This window comes from Cetorhinus maximus, chromosome 22 (assembly GCF_964194155.1).
Source record: "Cetorhinus maximus chromosome 22, sCetMax3.hap1.1, whole genome shotgun sequence".
Lineage (NCBI taxonomy): Eukaryota > Metazoa > Chordata > Chondrichthyes > Lamniformes > Cetorhinidae > Cetorhinus > Cetorhinus maximus.
This window is the reverse complement of record NC_135900.1, coordinates 64,147,919-64,167,366: the sequence shown is the minus strand read 5'-3', so window position 1 is coordinate 64,167,366 and position 19,448 is coordinate 64,147,919. Positions and strand designations below refer to the sequence as shown.

Here is a 19,448-nt window from a genome sequence, read left to right as displayed (position 1 = left end):
ACATCTCCTCTTCTTGTTAATTTTGTATCCATCTCCTCTTCAGCAACAGAAAGTTTGTCTAAAATATTTATGCTTGGTACAAAAGAGTAACAATAGAAAGGGAGAACAGAAATGGCCGTGGATGTAACATGAAGAAGCAAATTAGCCTGCTGTGGAGGTGAAGCCAGATGTGTGAGACAGGAGCAATGGAAATTTGTATCCCATCATTCTGAATTGGATTCAAACTCGAGTTCTCAGACACAAAAATGCAAGTTTCCAACCCATTGTGCAATCTTTTTATGTCATTCAATAAGCTCCACTTTATTTTCTATTGCACAGATATTGTTTAACACTTGCACTATGTCCACTTCTGTTAGATACAATTACAGAGCTGCTAAAACCATTAAAGAGTAACTAGGCATTATTATCTCTTCTATAATCCTGTGAGATGCAACATTTAATGCCTTTACCATTGGTGCACTGTGGCTACAGTATGGACTAAAAACATGATACGCTACATGAACTCATTTAGTTTACTTCAAAAGTGTCTCCCAGTCCAGCAACCTCTACCACTGAGGAGAACAAGAACAGCCATGTCATCAAAACATCATCATCTCCAAGCTGCATGCCATCCTGGCTTGGACGTATATCACCACGCTTTCATAGTCAATATGTCCAAATCATGGAATTTCCTACCTGATACCACTTTGGGAGTGCCATCACTACAAGGAGTTCAGCATCAAGGAGAAAGCTCCATTACACCATTTCAGGGCAACCAATTAAGGACAACAAATGTATACTTTAAAGCAATGCTTTCATCCAGTAAATACAAAAAGGAACCAACTATAATGCAGCACAATAGGTTAACAGCTACAAATTTGATATACATGGAAAAACTGTTACTTCAGAGAAGCATTCATCCTATTAAGGAATATATAATCTGTTAATTTTTTCAGTGCATTACAAGACTTGCCGCTGTTATTATGTAGTTCTATAGCGCATAGTGAGCATGGAGGATGCAGAAGGGGCTATGGAAGAAGCCTGGAGGGTGCTTAGGAAGTGAGTGAGGAGGTGAGGAGTGTGAGAGGTGAGGACTGGAGGGTCCAAAAGCCTTTAATACAATTGGGGTGAAGTCCCAGAGAACTGAGGCAGGCCTTCCAACCAGCCCGCCTTGACACTTGCCTGCCTCCGTGGCTGTCTTCAAACTAACTCCATCCCACTCCCATCTCCTAAGAATGAAAATATGATGCACAGGGACTCTTTTAAAGCAAATGGGTCTGCTGAGTCGGGAGATTTGCCAGCACGAGCTTCCCACCTCAACGGTGAAAATTTGGCCCAAAGTAAGGGTGGCAGGTGCCCTTCCCTAAAGGACAAAGGTAAACCAGATAGGTGTTTTGACAATCCAACAGCTTTATGGTCACCTATACTGATGCCAGCTTCCGATTTTGAAAACTGAATTCAAACTCTCGAATTGCCATAGTGGGATTTGCTGTAAATTGGTGAAGATAGATGGCTTCAAATGTAGGCTGTCAACTCAATATTATCTGGTCATATAAGGAAGATTCTAGACAGTTATACACTATATCAAACAAATCTATCATCTGGCTTCTTAGCAACCAGGATATTGAATGTGACGTGCAAGTATGAACTTCTAGGTAAAGCTTTATGTTTTGCAGATGCAAACATACAACAAAGTGATTTCCTTGTACCTGGCCAAAACTGATGTTGAAGAGAAACTGTCAGCAGAACACAAAGCAAAATGCTCCTAGCGCACAGGTAGGAATTGTTGAAAATTAAAGGTTTTCCCTTTGGGAGTGCCGATGTGAAATTGCACACTCCGGGAACACATTTTGAAATAGAATGCCTGAAGCTATGATTTTTCTTCTTTTACATCTGTCTTTCTGAAAAATTATCCATTATGTTCAAGTATCGACTAATGAAGTTTGCTGCTTCTACATTTAGCCACTTGACAACTTATTTCAATTGCCTGGGCATTTGTGAAGCTAGACTGTATGTGAGAAGCCCTCCATTTTCTCCAATCACCTCAAAAGGTGGAAGAATACCACACTTTTAAACATGTGTGTCCAGGTTTAAAATGCCTGTCCAGATTTATTTACAGATAAAATCATACAGAAGCTCTAAGATCAGCGATATGTAATTTTTTTCTGTAAACATATTTATTCTTTACATAGGCACCACAGTTTCTCTCAGCAAAGGGCCTCAAATTCTGGGGTTAGCATCTCCACCTGGTGAATGAGTGCCTGGAGTCAAAAACATAGCCCCATCTCAAGTTGGGGGTAAGAGCCTATAGTTATGATACATGGATTAGGCCTGTGTGGATATAACAGAGCCCTGACTGCTGGCCTGAATGTTGGAGCAATACCTTGCCTCCCTCTGATGGCTCTCATAGGCCAATGAAGAGGAGCAAATTCCTTTAATTTCCCAAAGGGATACATGATAATTAATGTGAAGCCATTCAGTCACTACTGGGATAAATTACCTTGGGCAGCAAACCTTAGTGAGGCCCAGTGTGGGACCAATATCAGCTCTATTGGTGTAGGTCCTGCTGGGCTCATTAGTGGTGGAATTCTTAAGGTAACCCAGGATACTTCTCCAAAGCTGTGTGTTGGAGAGCAGGTAAAGATTTCAATCAATTGAGATTTCCACTGTTTATTACATGGGACTGCAGCCCAGAGGAACTAGATTATGCCTCAAATTCTGGCCCTCTTGTGGACAATCTATTCCACCTTGTACCCTCCCACACCACAGAAATGTTGGGGTTGCAGTTACATATATAAAGCTTGCTTCGTATGGAATTCTTATTTTTCACTTATAAATGAAGAGGCATGCAATAGAAGACTATAGAATCAAAGTGGGTCCATAAGTTGTAAAGGTGCCTTTTCCTCTGATGTAAAAGCTGGATCTGTAAAGATTGCTTTCAACCAAGGACAGACAACACATTAAAATGAGCTAATGGCTTGGGAAATATGGTGTCCGTAGCTTCCCAGCTGAACCATTCTTGATACCTTCACAAACACTCAGAGGCTTTGGTGTCCAGCAGCCAAGGTGGTTGGCGACAGGGCTAGAATGGGAGACCCTGGGCTGTATTTCCCCCACTGTGATGATCTTAAGCAGAAATCAGGTACCTCCTGTACTTCACTTCACTCAATTTAGTCTACTGCATTCGCTGCTCCCAATGCGGTCTCTACATTGGAGAGACCAAAAGCAGACTGGGTGACCACTTTGCGGAACACCTTCAGTCTGTCCATAAGCATGACCCAGACCACCCTGTCGCTTGCTATTTCAAAATACCACCCTGCTCTCTTGCCCACATATCCGTCCTTGGCTTGCTGCATTGTTCCAGTGAAGCTCAACGCAAACTGGTGGAACAGCACCTCATCTTCCGACTAAGCACTTTACAGCCTTCCGGGCTTAACATTGAGTTCAACAACTTCAGATCATGAACTGTCTCCTACATCCTCACCCCCTTTCTCCAATAATTTGTCATTTTTAAAATATATTTTTATTTTCCCACCTATTTTTAAATTTATTTCGATCTATTGCTTTATCTCCACCTTTTAGCCTATTTCGATCCCTTCCCCCCACCCCACCCCCACTAGGGCCATGTGTCACTTGCTCGTCCTGCTTTCTACCCTTAATGTCACCATTAGCACATTCCTTAGATAATATCACCGCCGTCAACACCCTTTTGTCCTTTTGTCTATGACATCTTTGGCAATTTCGTCTTTGCATCCACCTATCATTGGCCTTCTATCCAGCTCTACCTGTCCCAACCCCCTCAACCAGCTTATATTTCACCTCATTTCTATTTTTCCTTAGTTCTGATGAAGAGTCATATGGACTCGAAAGGTTAACTGTGTTAACTCTCCGCAGATGCTGCCAGACCTGATGAGTTTTTCCAGCTAATTTTGTTTTTGTTTCATTCTTTGTGGTGTCCACTCTTGCCAGCTATCAGCAGAATGGCGAAGATGAAGGATGAACAATTTACTTGTGAGCTAAGTAAAAGGTCTCCCTCTCCTCTGTGCCTGGGACAACAGCACAAGCATGTGAGGGTCATACAAATGAGGTGGGAGGATCCTAACAGGGCCTTCACCTCATTCCCTCTGAGGTTTCTGAGCTTGTTGAATACACAGCCGATTTGGAAAAGCTGGCATCAAGTCTTGTGCCTAGCCTCCCTACTATAGAAGATCTGAAAAGGACATCCATCAAAACCATTGAAGCTTAAAAAGGGAATTGGCACCTTCCTGCCCCTCCCCTCCACCCAACATATTCCGAATGGGTTTGCAGCTCTGGATGCCCTTTGGGTCTGCAGCAATGATTGGAATTACGTCCATGGTCCAGGCCATGCCACAGACACATTGGTGACATGCCATGTCATGGCCAAACAGACAGGTTAAGATCATTTTGGCTCTACCTATCTAGGGCTCGGGGGAGTGGGGAGGGGAGGAGAGAGCCTATGTCTGGCAGCCTCCCTAGTGGTGTACCATTGAAAAGTAGATACTGGGTCACATTTGTGAACTTGAGGTGCCATCCAGTCCACATGAGGCATGAAACCAGCTTTCATTTTGACCATCAGGATTCAATAATAAAAATCAGTGTGACCAGTTATAATCTGGACTGCACAGCCTGAAAGAGTAGTGGATCGAATTCAATATCAACTTTCAAGCCGAAATTGGATATTTATTTGAAAAGTAAAAATGTGAAGGGTTATGGGGAAAGAACAGGCCAGTGAATCTAATTGGATAGCTCTTTCAAAATGTTGGCACAGGCACAGTGGACAGTATGGCCACCTTCTGTGATGTATGGTTCTATTCTCCCCTCCACCTCCACCTCACTAGTTCATCTCTGAGCCCCTGCAGTAGCTCCATAATATTCAGCAATGGGAGTCTGGGCTTAAAGCCTTTTCAGTATTTCCAAATTTGTTGCTCATTCAATTTTAGTCACAGCCAATCCACAGAGACTAGTGGCTGGAAACAGCTACTCTAGAGTCCTTTCAAAAATACGAAGGAAAACATGAAATCAGGAAAGGGAGCAGGTTAATTCTTTACACAAGAAATACATGCAGGTAATCATGATTAGTAATGTGTGTGAAGCATGGGGAGGGGAGAGAGTTACGGCCTTATCAAACACAACATAATGGGCAGAATCTGGTGGAGACGAAGGGAGTCTCAGCCGCAGACTAGACAGCCAGTGAGAGCCCTGAGTCGCCTCTTTTTGTGAAAAGCAGTCACATCTTGTGCCACTCAGGCCAGTGTTGGGCCTTCACCCAAGACCAAGAAATCCAGGGGCAGAAGTCCTGCCTGCCAGTTGGAGGCCGGTAGCTCTAATGAACGGCAGCGCCACTGAGGAGGCGGTGGCTGCTGCTGGTATGACACCTGCCCAAGACCTAGGATCGTCACTGGATTCCAAGCCATAGATAAGTGATGGAGGGTGGGGCGGGGAGGACGATTAGGGGGTGGCTCTCAATGGACCCCAGCTTCCCGATGCCAGGTCTTTGAAACCTGGGACAGGTTTGCTTGCCATGCTTCCTGCATGTCGAGCCCCCGTTCACTGCTGGGTTAATACCAGTGGTGGCAGGATGAGGCTCTTAAGTGGGCATTAATTGCCCACTTAAGGGCTTCAATTGGTGGTGGGGTGGAAAGGGCAACCACAGGCTTTCCCGCCACAGACTTAATCGAAGTAGAGGCAGGAAGGTAACAGATCCCCACCCATATGAATAAATGCCCCCCCTGCCACAAAACGCGCCATGGAGGAGGGCACAAGATTCTGCTCAATGGCTCCATTATCAGGGCGCTAATGAAAGATGCTACAGGTAATATTTTACAATAGAGGCTAGACTGAAACTCATTTGGCACAACTTCTTTTTCTTTCAATAACTCTAAATATCTGCCAACCCAGCTTCAATTTGCAGCTGGAGATACACTGTCAGTTAAAAACCAAACAGCAGCAGGTAGCTGAGAACAAGAGTTACTACACAGCAGGTTTCACACAAAACACTTTCCAAAGCTGAGCCCTTATCTGAATTAGACATGCCTTTTACATCAGAAGACAACATTTGTGAAAAGCTAGAAATAAATTGGTTTCATATTTATGGAAAATGGAAAAAAAGTAGAAAATTCCAAATTTGAGGCAAGTAGGGAGATTTAGGGTGAGATGTTAGATTTTACAGATGTGTTTAAGTATTCTAACTAACTTGGATGCCAAATGCTGGTTACTTACCTTCGAACTACTGTGAAAATTTTGTAAAAAGATGCATTGTCTCATAGGTGGGACATTCAGACTAGACAGTGCAGAGTTTAATGCTTGCAGTAATTCTGCACATTTGGTTCTTTATCTAAGGACTTGGCCCTATGTTCTATGTTCTATGGGGTGCTCATCCAGTACCATAACCACTACAATAATATTCAGTAAGAACTACCCTGGAATTTGTCTGTAAGCATTTAAAAAAAAAACTTGTAATTACTCATTGTATTCATTAATAATGAATATAATTGATGCAGAATGCAAGGGAGTATTGAGAATAATGTGAGGCTTAAAAACTCTTGCCTCTGGAAGTCATCACAACTGAGCCTGACGATCCCATATTAATCTGTTCATGTGCACATTTTGGCAGCAGAAACTGGATTGTAATCAAGAGCAGGAATGCTTCTGATTTTTCCTCTTCCTGGCCCAAGGGTGGTGTAGTTAACTGTAAATATCCCGCTACTGCACGGCAAGTTCCCTTTAGCGTAGTACACTGGGTAGGGCACTCACCCATTAAACTACTGGGGAAACTACAAATACCATTAATGAGAAACTAGATATAGACATGAAAGAAATATTTGAAAAATGTCATAAAATTTTTCTTTTAAAAATAGGTTCATAATCTTCTGCATCAATGTGTTTCTGAGTTATCAGAGCCTGTTCTTTCATCAGGATCTAGTCAGGGGGTAGGGCCAGTACCAATAGAGCAGGAAAAGGCACACATGGCATTACAAGTATTCCAGGTGGGACTCAAGAGCTAATTTCAATCACAGAACTGTAGAATGCCATTCGGCCTGTCAATTCTATAGAGTGTTTCCAATAATATCACTGCTCTTCCCTTGGGTTGAAAATATGGTCAGGTGTTTAGCAGGATAATACTACCAAGAGTATTTAAAAATAGTTCACATCAATAGGCTCATTACATCTATCACTTAGATTTCTGTGCATAACTGTTATCTTGATTAAAAAAACTTTCTAATTACTACTCAGATACTGGTCTCTGATTCCTAGTACTAAATTGTCTTTCTGTTTCTGCCTTTACAGATCTAACATTGCATTTTTATTTTAAAAAGGCTACATAGTAAATTTTGGAATTGCAAAATGGAACTGCAACCAATGGGAAAGAATATTGTTCTATTGCAAACCAACAATCTGTGACTGGCAGAAAATTACAGGTGGCAGCTACACCCTTCCCTGATATGCACTTTCGGCAAGTGCGGTCCCATGGCTGACAGGAATGCTAATGGAAATGTATCCTTACAGGGCCAGGAGCTACCCTTCGCTCTCAGTCCCTCAGGTAAAAAACTGTACTCGATTTGCAAGTTCTGATGGCGAGGCTGCTCTTGAAGTATTAACCTGTTTTTTTCTTCAAAAACCTGACTGACATGCTGTGTAGCTGCCAGCATTTTATGTTTTTAGTTCAGGTTTCCAAAATCTGAAGTTCTGTTTTATTTTTAGCTGTGTTGGGTTTCTCCTCAACTCCAAATAGTTGAAGATGGGTTGTGACCTAATGGAATGGGGCCTGGTTCATCACATGGAAATCATCTACAGATTTAAACAAATAGCTCTCGGTGTTTGACCTCCATATAAAAGTGTGTGGTCCACATTCGTCCAGCAAAGTCTGCACTGGTGTTTTTCTCCAAAAGCACCTAGTCTAGTCCCCTTCTTCCATTCACTGCACATACGTTCTGTTTTCACATGACTTTCCCACTCTTTTAAAAAAACTGATTCTGCTTCAACCATAGTTTCTGACAATAATTTATATTCTAGTCAACTTTCCTGTAAAGTTTTTACTCTTAACCTCCCCTTGATTATTTGAAAAGGATTTTTAAAAACTATAAAAAATGTATTTTATGAACATAAAACTACAAAAGAATTCTAAGTAAGTTGCAAGCCATGGGATCCAGGGTGGAATTTGGATTGATGATTAAAGGATAGGAAGCAGAGAGTGCTGGTGGGAGGTTGTTTTATCAGACCGGGGTGTGGTGGGGGGAGGGAATAAAAGCTGATCAAATTTACACAATTTAGGGAGAGTATTGGAAACAGAGAAGGCAACTATTAGGATCAGTTACTCAATAGCCAAATGAACTGTTTTGAACAAATGTCAAATATTTTGCATTGGAAGAAATAAGATGAAAGTACTGTACCAAATGAATTGAATATATTGACCCCAACGACATAGGCCACACCTGATGTCTTGCCCGCAGTCCTGGTTGCCATGCTACAAAAGGGTGTGCGCTGAAGAGTTTACAGAAAGAGCAAGAAAAATTATGCTAAAACGGAGTTGAGTTATGAGAAAAGGTTGAATAAGCACAATCTCTGCTGTCTAGAGGGGCCATTATGAATCAGATTCTGACAGCACAGAAGGGACAAATTGGTTCATCATGCCTGTTATCTCTTTAGAAAAGTTGAAAAATTTACTCCTGCACCCCAGCTTTCTTCCCATAATCCCATAAATAAATCCTCTTCAAATCCATATCTAATTGCCTTTTGAAAGTTCCTGCGGAATCTGATTCCACCACCCTTTCAGGAACTGTGTACCAGATCATAAGAATCCTATGTGAAATAATAAATCTCCTCATTTCCCCTCTAGTTTGTCAATTATTTAAAATCTATGACCCCTGGTTATCAAACACTTGCCAGAGGAAACAGTTTCTTCCTACTTGCTCTATCAAAGTCCCTCATATATGGAATACATCTATTAGGCCTCCCCATAACTTTCTCAGCTCTAAAGAGAGCAATCCCAGATTCTCCAAAAAACTGAAATCCATTACCCCTGGTGTCATCCTAGTAAACTTCCTCTGGACCCTCCTTGGCACCCTTCCTATTGTGTGATGCCCAGAATTGTCCGCAACACTCACAGCTGAGGCCTAATCAATGAGTTGCAAAGTCCAACATGGCTTCCTTGTTTTTGTATTCAATGCACCTATTCACAAAGCCAAGTATTCCACATTTTCTTAACTTCCATATCAACTTGTCTTGTCACCTTCAAGGAATTGTGTAGTGCATCACTTCAAATGTGTCTGCATTAAATTGCATCTTCCATGTTTCTGTCCATTTCATCAGTCTACATCCTGCTGAAGTTTGCTATATTCTGCTCACCATGTACCATGTTGCCAAGATTTGTATCATCCATAAACTTTGAAACTGTACTCCCTTAATCAAAGTCCAGATCATTTATATTTAAGAAAAGCAATGGTCCTGCTCTGACCTCTGGGGGACACCATGCTTCCCTCCAGTCAGAAACCATCAGTCCAATACTCTCTGCCTCCTATTTCTGAAGCAATTACATACCCAATTTAAAGTAAGTAAACAATTAATGGGAGTACATTACCCAAAAAATGCAGTGGTTCAACAAGGTCCACGGCACTTTCTCAGGGCAACTACAGATGGACAATCAAAAAAGGATACAATTCTGAAGGAAGATGCGGGAGCATAGGGATCTGGGGATATGAGTGGCAGGGCATCTTGAGAAAATGGTTAATAAGGCACATGGGATCCTGAGCTTTATAAATAGGGGTTTAAGAGTACAAAAACACGAAAGTTAGTGTGAACTTTTGTTAAGTCATTGGTTCAGCCTCAAATGGAGTATCATTTCCAATTCAGGGTGCCACGCTTTAGGAAGGATGTGAAAGCATTAGAGAGGATGCAGGAAAGATTTACAAAATGGCTCTAAGGATGAGGGGCTTCAGTTACGAGGATAGATTGGAGAAGCTGGGACTTATTTTATCCTTTCACGGGGTGTGGGCGTCACTGGCTAAGCCAGCATTAATTGCCCCTTCCTAGTTGCCCTTGAGAAGGTGGTGGTAAGCCACCTTCTTGAACCGCTGTAGTCCATGTGGTGTTGGTACACCCACAGTGATGTTAGAGAGGGAGTTCCAGGATTTTGACCCAGCGACAGTGAGTGAATGGCGATATATTTCCAAGTCAAGATGGCGTGTGGCTTGGAAAGGAACTTGCAAGTAGAGGTGTTCCCATGCATTTAATGCCCTTGTCTGTTCTGTTCTCCCTCGAAAAGTTTGAGAGGAGATTTAATAGAAATGTTCAAGATTATGAGGGGTCAGGACGGAGTAGATAGGGAGAAATTATTCCCATCGGAGGGGGGATCGAGAATCAGAGGACAGCGATTTAAGACCAAAGGTGACATGAGGAAAAATATTTTATGTAGCATGTGGTAAGAATCTGGGATGCACTGTCTGAGAGTGTGATGGAGGCAGATTCAATTGTAGCTTTCGAAAGGGAATTGGATAATTATCTGAGGAGATAAAAAACGCAGGGCCATAGGATAAAGGTGAGGGAGTAGATTTAGCTGAGCTGTTCTTGCAGAGAGCCGGTATGGATACAATGTGCCAAAGGCACAACACAAGAATTAGGAGCTATAACCATTCTACAGCCGGAACTATAAGGCTGCGTTTCGGCGGGGGTGAGGCCGTAAAATGTGGCAAGCATGTTTAAAAGTCAATCGACTTCGGCGGGACCGTAAAATCACACCAGCATAAAGTTCGTCCTACGATTCTATGGGGAGAAGTTTCTCCCCGTCGTATAGGCTGGGCAGGAGCGGGTGCGCAGCCGATTGCTGCCCGCGATTGGCTGCGCGCTGCCATTTCACGCGGGCAGGCCAATTAAGGCCCGCCCAGCGTGACACGCACCCAGAAGCGCTGAGCGGTCCCTGTGCGGGCGGGGGAAGGAGGGAGAGTCAGGGCCTGTACTCTTTCGCACATGCGCGCAAAAGAGTGCAGAAATCTCTCTGAGGCACGGAGCTGCCTCAGGGAGATTTATTTCATTGTGAAAACCCAAAAAAAAGGTTTGAAAAAATTAATCGGATGTTTTCCCTCATGTGACAGTGTCACATGAGCTTTGACATGTCTATGAATTTTATTAAAAATTTTTATTAAAGTTATAAAACCTCCATGAAACCTCATCCCACCCATGGATAAGGTTCCATGAAAAATACGAAGGCCGCCTGGGCTTTTCGCCTGCCCCCCAATCTTAAGGTTGGACGGGCAGCCCTGAGAAGCAATTTAATGAGTAAATTAATGGCCTTAATAGGCCTTTGACAGTTTGGTTGGCACGCAGCCGACTCCACTGCGTGTCCGCCGAATTGAGGATCGGAATGACGCGCGGTGACATCAGGATGCATGGCCGACGTCACTGCAGGTCATTTTACACATTGGCGAGCGGGCCCACTCCCGGACGTCAACGAGAAGACTCAGGCCTATGTGTGGTCCACATTCCATGAACAAATAGTAAAAAAGATAATTCCAGAGTAGTATAAAATAAAGATTGTAATCCATAATTCTAAACTAGTAGAAATCTAATTTAAATTGCATATATAGAAGGAACTATTTGGGTGATATATGTCTAGAATAATCTGCTATACTGGTAGAAAATACAGGCCTTATGGCATTTAAAATGCAGTTGGATGTGAGACTGGAAGAATTAATGTCTACCAAACAAACCAATCTCGGTAGGCAGAATGGCCTTTTCTCATCTTGATTATTCTTATGTTCTTAAAACATATAGTGGCCTGATGTCCAGAGCTTTAGTAATTAATACTGAGCCAAGCAGAACAGAAGGATGAAGAGTTCTTAAAGCAGTTTCCACATGGAAAATATCAGCTCTCAGCTGGGCAATTTGGGAATGCAAAACAATGTGAGAAGAGAAGTGTCATCACTAGAAGGTAGGGGGAAACCAAGAATAATTTATATTTCTATAGCACCCCTGGCATCCTTGAGCTGGAGTTGTTCCAACTCTTTCTGCATATGACCCACAACAGGAGAGAGGATGAGAGGGAGAGTTTCATCAGTTTGGTGTGGAGTGCAACTCGGACCTCAGAATTCATAAATCACAGAGTGATACAGCACAGAAGGAGGCCATTCAGCCCACCATGCTTGTGCCAGCTCTTTGAAAGAGCTATCCAATTAGTCCCATTCACCTGCACTTTCCCCGTGGCTTTGCAAATGTTTCCACTTTGAACGTTTATCTAATTCCCTTTTGAAAGTTATTGCCGACTCCATATTCACCACCTTTTCAGCCAGCGCATTGTAGATCATAACAACTCATTGCATGGATCAAATCCTCTTCACCTTGCATCTGGCTCATTTGTCAGTTAGTTCAAATCTGCATCCTCTGGTTCTTCTACCACCAGAAATAATTTCTCCTTATTTACTCTTATCAAAACCCCCAATGATTTTGAACACCTCTGTCAAATCTCCCCTTAACTTTCTCTTCTCTAAGAAGAACAACCCCAGCTTCTCTTTCTCTCCACATAGCTAAAGACCATTCTAGTAAATGTCCTCTTTACCCTCTCCAAGGTCTTGATCCTTGATGCCAAAATTGGACATAATCCACCAGCTGGTGCCTAACCAATGTTTCATTAAGGTTTAGCTTAGCTTCTTTGCTTTGTATTCTATGCCCATTTGTAAAGCTAAAGATCCCATACACTTTCTTAACAGCCTTCTTTACTTGTCCTTCCGTTTTCAAACATTTATATACATACACACCCAAGTCTCTCTATTCCTGCAACCCGTCTAAAATTGTACCATTTAGTTCACATTGCCTCTCTTCATATATTTCTACCAAAATGTATAACTTCACACTTCTCTGCATTAAATTACATCTGCTGCGTCTGCCCATTTCACCAGTCTATGTTCTCCAAATTGTTTATTATGTTTCCAATGTTTTCACTTTCAAACTTTGAAATTATGCCCTGTATACACAAGTCTGGTTCATTAATAAATGCCAAGAAGAGCAGTGTTCCTAATATTGAGGAATATCACTTCCTTCTAGTCTGAAAAACACCCACTACCCTCTGCTTTTTGTCTTTTTGCCAAGCTTGTATTCATGCCCTTTCAGTCCCATGGCCTCAACTTTGCTAATAAGTCTATTATATGATACTATATGAAATGCCTTTACTACTCTACATTCATCAACCCTCAGTAGGACTACTCACCTTAGCCCCATGAGTATTTCTGCAGTAAAAATATTGACCACTGGAGGAGCTCTAACTTGCTCAGTTAAGTTTCCTGAGAGAAATCCAGGAGGAAAATGTTGCAATTGGCCATCTTTTCGGGATACCCATTTACTTTTTGTAAATTTAATATCTGCTTTAAAATAACACTGGTAGTAAATCGATGTAAGTGTTGGCAGCAGAGGAGCACCCCTGAGAGGGCCCACACGCTCTGTGCAAATCAACCGAATCTCCAGATATTTTCAAGACCTTGACCATAAAAAAATCACTCTCTCATCCAAAGATATGCTTACTTCCTTTTTTAAGTTCAATATATTTACATTTTACTGCAAAGAGAAACTTAACAAAAATCCTTAAACAATCAGACTTCCTGGAATTTAAATAGAAGCTGCTCAGTTAAAGATCTGCAATAAATTGATCAAAAATGGAATACATGCATTTTTTTAAATGTGGAAGCACTAAAACTCTTCATTGCTAGACATGGTCCAATCTCTGTCATGAATGGCAATGATTTATAGTGGTTACAGAATTTCTGGTTTTGTTTTTAACACTTTTATCTGTTGCCAAGAAAGTCCTGCTGAGCTATATCACACATCATCACTTGCCTTTTCTAACAGAGGGGTGCTTTCAGCAATAAAATTTATAGAGTACATTGATTTCTCTCATGTTTTTTGATTTATTTTTTTGATTGTTCCTGGAACCCATTTAAGAAACCTCTACTCAACCTATTGACTAGTTTTATTACTTGTTTAATATTTTTTCAGAACTTCGCTACACACTTGAACAAAAATTACTCTACAGTTGACAGACTATTTCCCCTCAGTGTTTCCCTATTTACTCTACCTATTTTATCAGGCAAGAAATGGGGTCGTTGTCTGGGAATTTTTTAAAACAATCTGTAAAGGTCATTCAGTACTTAAGGTTAAAGATTGCTATGAATTGTCAGTTTGGTGGAGGCGCTAATGTCTGCAGACTTTCATACCTGCCCTCACCCCCACAGGCACAAAGTCCTGTTTTTAGGAGAAATGGTAATCAAAGGCCCTCAAAGCGTACCAAGCGGTAGTCAGCATTTCCACAAGGAAAGGCAGGTTAACATTCCTGTTCATGGCCCTTTGCCAAGGGTCTTCAGTCAACATTTTCTTATCTATTATTGGATTTACCTCAGTTTACTCCCAATTTGCAGTTTTCTTTTTATCACTGCACTCTCAGCAAATACTTCTGTTAGTACTAGGGGGAGTATAAGGGGGTGAAGTTGGTAGATCATTCACACCCTGCCCAATTCTCTTTTCTATTAAAGTCAGTGCAAAATAAAGTTGTAAAACACACTGCTCTATTTCACTAATACTCAGGACCAATTTCAAACCCTAAGTATTTCTGATTTAAAGTGTCATTTTTTGTGCACACATCGAAGGACATAATGGCTCCAAAGTGGTCAATTTTGTTAAATCTTCCTGTAGGAAATATCTAATTTTTTAAAAAATGATCATGGGATATCAACATCACTGGCAAGGCCAGGATTTATTGCCCATGCCGAAATACCCTTGGCAAGGTGATGGTGAGCCACCTCCTCAGGCTGCTGCAGTCCATGTGGTGTAGGAACACAGAGTGTGCTGTCAGGGAGGGAGTTCCAGGATTTTGACCCAGCAACAGTGAAAGAATGGTGATATATTTCCAAGTCAAATGATGTGTGATTTTGGGGGGAACTTGCAGGTGGTGGTGTGCCCATTCATCTGCTGCCCTTGTTCTCCTGGGTGGTAGAGGTCTCAGGTTTGGAAGATGCTGTTGAAGGAGCATTGGCGAGTTGCTGCAGTGCATCTTGTAGATAGTACACAATGCTGCCATTGTGTGCTGGTGATGGAGGAAGTAAATGTTTAAAGTGGTGGATAAGCTATTATTTAAGCTGCTTTGTCCTGGATGGTGTCAAGCTTCTTGAGTGTTGTTTGAACTGTGGGGAATATTCCACCACACTCCTGGCTTGTGCCTTATCGACGGTGGACAGGCTTTTTGGAAACCAGTGAGTTACTCACCAAAGAAATCCCAGCATATGACCTGCTCTTGTAGCCACAATATTTATACGGTTGATCCAGTTAAGCTTCTGGTGATTGCTAACCCCTAGGATGTTGATGGTAGGGGACTCAGCACTTGTAATGACATTGAACTTTAAGGGGAGGTGGTTAGATTTTCTCTTTATGGAGGTGGTAATAGCCTGACGGTTCTGTGGCACAAATATTACTTTCCACTTATCAACTTAAGCCTGAATCTCTGCTGCGTGAACCAGAGCATAAATAGGTAACGCACAACCGAAACATTAACACAGTTAGGAATGAAATACAATAACCATACATTTTAACTTTAGTTCAGAGCTGTTTTTATTTTAATTTTTTCATCCTATTTTAAAACTATATTTCTTCCCTCTTTAGGCTTAATTTCATACTCAAAGCAATGGCTAAAAATCTACTCCATGACTGTCAAAAACAACAACTTGCATTTATTCCGCTGTTGCTCAGATTGAACATTAAGAGGTACCCACACATTAATTACTAGCTGACAAAATTAATAATTCACAATGAGAGTTCACAGATACAAAGCAGCAGGCAACCGTTGTGTGGTTATGCACTATGGGATACCTGTGCAATATGCCATTCCAAGCATAAACATGTACAATGACCTATGACCTCAAAGGCAGGTTCAAAGTAAGTGAGTTCACACCCACAGAAAAATAGCCCAAATGTATTCATACCTGAGCTTTGTTATTCAGAATTACACTATTATCTCTGAAACATTAAAGGCCCCTTTCCTACTTGGGTGGATGTAAAAGAAAACTAGAGAAGCAATGTAGAATTCCGTCACATGACTGGATCAATTAGGTATGGCTTCTTCATGCAATCTGCAGCCAAAATACAGCTCTACCTTCATACATGTAGTTCTTAGCTGCAGGCCGTTTTTGGCATGTAGAAACATGCTTAACTTGAACTGATTCACTCCAAGCATTTTCCCTCAACTTATCCTTCTGCACAGCAGATTGTTACATGCCCTCTAGTTTTCATCTGGCATAACAAATGAATTACTTCTGCTTCCAATGTTTAAGAGTGATTCTACACACTATTTCAATATCTATGGGACAACCAGATCCGAGAGCGAGAGGCCTGGAACACATCTGGGAGAAGAATGAAAACAATGAATGTTATTTCCTGCAATACTTCTACAAATGTAAAGTTTAAACCATTTTGGATGCTGCATTTTGGTTACTGAGTGGCCGCTGTAATCATCTCAAGATTAACCAGAAATTTGTAGAACAATGAATAAAATCAGGCGCTGCCTCCCTTTTGATCCACATTAGTTAACCACCATACAATTGACGATTATTGGAATCCTTGCAAAAGGCAGTTTTCCAGAGTTTGAACTGGGAAATCCAGTCAATATGAATTGGAATTGCTAAGCTTTAAGATGGTTTACTAAGAATAACAACCATACTTAAAATTCCACTATAATATACTTTTGTTAAACAGGTTTATTAAGATGCATTTCACTTAAGCAACAATGCACGTTCACATTTACCATTCTACCAATTCATAACTGAAGGATGGGGCTGAGTCCTGAGACCACTCACCCTTTTGTTAATCCTTAAATTTGAAAATACTTATGGTTATGTTCAGGAAAAATGGATATGCCCGTTTATCATTAACATTTATGACCCAGTAACAAAACTGTGGGATTTACTCTCAAGTGTGTGCAATCCTTGAGAATGTAAGCTTATTTGTAACAATGCAAATAAACGATCCAGTCATAAACCATCTGTGATAAATCAGTGATAATGAAAAAAAAATGTTATTTGCTGAAATACTTTTACAAATTTAAAGTTTAAACCATTTTGGATGCTGCATTTTGGTTATGTAGGCTGGGGTGGCAGCTGTAATTATCGCAAGATTAACCAGAAATTTATAGAACAATGAGTAAAATTGGAACACATATCAATTAAGCAGCTGATGAACCAACGAACAGGCAGAAAGGTTGAAAAGTTCACTCGTCCAGCTGTAGAGAAATAAAATTATCTTATTTTACAGGCCAGGCACTAGTCTGGAAACATTTGGTGAGGAAGGGCAGCCAACATGAATGCCAAGAAGGTCATTAACATAGCAAGAAGCAACAGATAGGGGTTACTCCATCCCCAGATGATTCAGGGACAGGTCATAGAGCATGAAGTTAAGGCATAACAATAATAATAATGTAAGGAACTAGACATATCTGGACATAAGAAAGAGTAAGAATTGCTAAATATATGAGTGAAAACTGCTTACTGAGAAATAATGGCAAAGATATAGCAGGCAATGAAACAGCTACAGTGGGAAAGAAAACGTATTGCAGAAAGGAACTTCTATTCCTCAAGTCAGCTTGTCTTGATCCACATGTGGCAGATGGCTAAATAAACACCCAAGCATTGGTTTCACTGCTTCAGAGAACTTGAGATTCAACTCCAAGATGCAGTCATGACAAACTTATATGTTCTTAGATAATGGCTAAAAGCAATTAGAAAGAATTCTAATATTTCAGATGTGCCTGCACAAAAAGAGAGTGGAAATTAAGTACCTGAAGACATGGCTTCCAGTGGTAGGGCAAAAGAAAGGAGGGTCTTCACAAGAGGCTGGAGGAAGTTACAGAGATAAGGAGGGATTTAAAATCAAGGACAAACATTTTAAATTTGAGCCATTGGGAGACAGGAAACCAAAGTACTCACCAACTATTGGCTTTCCGTCAACTGGGGAGATAGGGTAGGGAAAATAGTAGAAACATGTAGTAGAAATCAATATCCAGATGACACCAAAGTGAAAATTCAATTGTAGTACACACGTGAAACACATCACATCATGATATTTATTCACATCCATTGTTTCCAGTGCTTTGTTATTATTTTATCATGTACAAAAATGTCATCGTTTGTCCAAAAGTGAAGCAAATAGTTCTACAGAAAAAAATAAACATTGGGAGTAACTTGGTTGATTGTAAAAATGTCAAATCGAAAGAAATGATGCCAGCTGTAGAGGTCACTAGAAGAACTGCAATGAAATTTACTCACACCTATCTCCCTGCCTCAGGTAGTCATTAAACATTATTGTCCGCTCGTTCTTCTATGGCTTGTAACTGCTTGTTATCCAAGTTGATGGTTAGTAATACTGTGTAGGGTGCAGTATTTCATTATTTTACAAACTTTGATTGAATGCAAGCATTTAAAGCTTTGGCTCAACATCTCAAATATCAGTTCAGCAATGGCCCTAGTTGACCCATGTGCCTTGCTGCATCTGCTTTGCACATGGTTTGGAGAATGTACATCAAGCATGGCTGAATTATATGGCTGATGCCTTGGTCTTCCATCTTTCCCTCTACTGTAAAGAACTGTGTAATGTTTAATTGTTCTGACGATGAAGCATTATGCATGCCTCCAGAACGTGAGCACTGGCATTATCATAGCACTTACACACTGATAGGCAGGGTTCAAAATTCCTAGGGGCGCTGGGCGAATTTTCCCTCGAGGTGCCACAAGTAGCCCATGAAAAAGCAAAGGTGGAAGTGAACAATTCAAGGAAGGTCGCCCCGTAAATTATTACTTCATAATATGACTCCTCCATAGCCTGGGGCTGAACAACTGTAGGTGCAGGCATCTTGTTGAGAGTGGGAAAACATGCAGAGTTTGATTGGAGGAGCAGCGAACATAGGAGAGGCAGAATATGTGAGGAGTTGCTCCTCCAATCACAGATTCCGTCTCTCCCATGCTTGCTGCTCCAGTTCCTCCAATCACAGGCTCCCTCCCTTGCATTTCTGCTGCTCCTTCAGAGATAGAACCTATGATTGGAGGAACAGCGAGGGAGGAAACTTGTGATTGGCGGAGCTGGAGCAGCAGTATGGGGGAAACAGGAGAATTGACAAGAAAAAAAACTTTTCCAATTTGAAGAGAGAGGCAGAAACAATTCTTTTCCGAGCATGACCTCAGAACTTGGGAGTCAATGTATAGCTGATATTTTTTTCCCTCCCTTTGGAATTTTTTTACAATCCTTTTAGAGTCACGTGTTTTTATTGAGTGGGGAGGGTGTGGTTTCTGGCAGCCGCTGGCAAGGATGCACTGAGTTGGGTCTTTTATTTAATCTTTTATAAATCCCCTCCCCACTATCCTCCCAACCACAACTCTCTACCAGTTCCAACAACCCTCCTATTTCAATATAAAAGAAAAGAATTTGGATCT

The 19,448-nt window shown here is 41.3% G+C and overlaps 1 protein-coding gene and 1 long non-coding RNA gene across 2 annotated transcripts in view; one reads left to right on the top strand and one right to left on the bottom strand.

Moving 5' to 3' along the window:
- LOC144696757 (A disintegrin and metalloproteinase with thrombospondin motifs 20) overlaps window positions 1-19,448 on the bottom strand; it is a 440,683-nt gene that overhangs the window by 123,881 nt on the left and 297,354 nt on the right. The window lies entirely within an intron of this gene.
- Window positions 1-19,448, top strand: part of LOC144696759 (uncharacterized) — a 33,053-nt gene that overhangs the window by 7,977 nt on the left and 5,628 nt on the right. The window contains exon 2 of the long non-coding RNA XR_013580239.1: window positions 1,656-1,755. This is a non-coding gene — a long non-coding RNA (uncharacterized LOC144696759). The remainder of the gene's footprint in view (window positions 1-1,655; window positions 1,756-19,448) is intronic.